At 34.0% G+C, this 2,500-nt stretch overlaps 1 protein-coding gene across 2 annotated transcripts in view; it reads right to left on the reverse strand.

Moving 5' to 3' along the window:
- The window catches only part of FBXO11 (F-box protein 11), a 21,738-nt gene that overhangs the window by 18,928 nt on the left and 310 nt on the right, over nucleotides 1-2,500 (reverse strand). Inside the window, exon 1 of one of the 2 annotated variants that reach the window (XM_086539669.1) lies at nucleotides 2,249-2,500. This exon is cut by the window's right edge and continues 22 nt beyond it. The exons of the other annotated variant lie outside the window; for it this stretch is intronic. The gene's annotated coding sequence lies outside the window, so the exon portion shown is untranslated. The remainder of the gene's footprint in view (nucleotides 1-2,248) is intronic. 2 annotated transcript variants of the gene reach the window in all.

Consider the following 2,500-nt stretch of genomic DNA (forward strand, 5'->3'; position numbering starts at 1 on the left):
CAAAAAAGGCCATCATGAAAAATAACTCCACATGGTCCTTGTTTGTAAACAAGAAGAATGCACATTACAGTTTCCTATGAAAATCAATAAGAATTATAAACACATACAAGAGTATCATTGAAAGAAGATATCATACATTCTTAAGTGTTGCCATGGAGATTAATTGCTGCTTTTTCCAGTTCTTTTCAGGTATTTAGCAAATTTTTTTTATAAAATGACCTACAATGGACTTTTGAATTTAAACAGCTAATTTGCATCTGTTTTTGAATATAAGGAAAGGAACAATTTTTTTTTTGTCTAATTACATTTCCAGCCAAACACAGATATAGCAAAATACAAAGAATACATGACACTGACAGACTGATGAATTACAAGATATTTTCTTTCTATGACATAACTGGCATAAAAGGAAAATGCCATGACTTCAAAATAACGTTATTTAAACAGCAAGGCCTGTGGGTCACTGGAGCTGCAGTAAAGTAAAAATCATTGACCCACACTTTCCTTATTTCAAGATTCAACATAGATCTACAATCTGTAAACACACACATACACACACACATATCTAATCCAAATATGTATTAAAACCTCATTCTTTCAAATCATTGCTTATAAATATAACTTGCTCTATGCATGTATTACTAGCACTGATGATGCATACATGTAGTCCAATGTGGTTTTGTTTTATTGCACATTTTTTACACATTGATGACTCCAGAAGGGCTTTGCTATCAAGGAGTCAATTAGTTGACCTATTTCAATCTACCTGTATATCCCATTCCTTGAATTTCAGTGAAGCTTTTGTTTGTACTGCAATTCTAATTATTATAACCTTTATAAAAAAAAAAATATATATATATATTATAACATCAATACTGATGATAATGTTCATAGAAAAAAAATCTGAAAAATTCAAAGAATAAATAAACAGGTGAGGTCAAATAAGCCTACTGATTGACTCCTGGTGACTAAGCACTTGTCGGACCATGTATAAAAAAAACAAACAATACAAAGTGGACAATGTGCATCCATGTCTTTACGTTAATGAGTACTTTTCATGCTTATAACATCCATTTGTTCTCTTATAGTCTAAGCATAGGGTCTTTGCTTTGCTTGCATGGTTATATCTCACTGTTGGAAAATATCAATAAAAATGATTAAACCTAAATGTCTGATGAAGATACATTGTAAAATGTGATCATAGCCTAAAGTTGATATAAAATATACACCACAAAACTGAAAATGTAATTTATTATCATTCCTAAATCAGCTGTTGCTATAAACCAACCAAAAAAGACCAAAGGTACTGCACCAATGAATCTCTATCAAGAACCAATGTGTCCTGTGCCAACATCAGAAAAGAATCTTGGTCCAAATAACTTGAGAGAATGGAGAAAACCAAAGAAATTTAGTGATTAAAGGTAAAACAGAAAAACAACTACAGTAAGTGATACAAAAGATACTACCAACCAAGAAATGACCTTTGCAAAACCATACACCACCGCTCTATTAATGCAAATCTATCTCTGAAGGACAGTGATCCCCTTCCCCCTTCCCCCTCCAGCATCGAGCAAAAACAAAAATGGGTATCCCAGACTTAATAATAGACACGAGTCCAGATCACTCACTATCATAGCAAAGTATGTAATCGGTGTAATTCATAGCAATTCTAAAAAATATATATCATTACAGCGTAATTTACACTACTTTATTCATTTTAATGTTTGTTTACCTGAACTCTCTGCATTTTGGCTTCTATTTATATCTTCTCTTTTCACTATTTTCTTATCACAGTTCATAAACCTCCCAAACATGAGGGTCAAGCTTAATAAAAACACAATCAAACATACTATTCATATCATCAACAAAGTATTTACACCATCTCTGAGCATATCCCCCCCTAAGAATTACCCATTACACTCTCATGATAAGACAATTACCCAAAATACCTCCAGCAATGAAAATCACAAATGAAGGAAAATCACAGGTACAAATCTGAGCCTCTTCAATTACACCTGCTTCAAGGACAGTGAGTAAAGGTTCTCAGCTGTTCCAAGGGGGAAAACAACAACTATCCTATCAACATCCTACTCAGCCCAGAGCCAACTCCAAAGGGACACAGAGAATTAGACAGAAGTTCCTCCAGCTGTTCCCGCATAACACTCATGGTCCTCTTATGTACATAGCACTGCACTCCTCACAATAATCGTGAAGGATCTTACAATCACCTGGAAAATGCATTATTCACCATAGGTATTGAAGACTCGGATCCTTTGGCTGCGATATATTGAATACCTGCCCCGTAAATTGCCATTCACTTGCCATAATGCATAACACTAGCTTGAGGGAAAACCTAGCAGGTTGATGTTGCATACACGTAAAAAAAATCGATGTTTTGCACAATAAATCTTATCGTAAATATTTACAACCATATGCTCTTTCTTTTCGAATAAAATGTTCCAATCATTTTCGATAGCGATAATCCATCTGCGACATAGTC

Source organism: Penaeus japonicus, unplaced genomic scaffold (genome assembly GCF_977035675.1).
Source record: "Penaeus japonicus unplaced genomic scaffold, GWHDUDI00000001_assembly GWHDUDI00000009, whole genome shotgun sequence".
In the NCBI taxonomy this organism is placed as follows: Eukaryota; Metazoa; Arthropoda; class Malacostraca; order Decapoda; family Penaeidae; genus Penaeus; species Penaeus japonicus.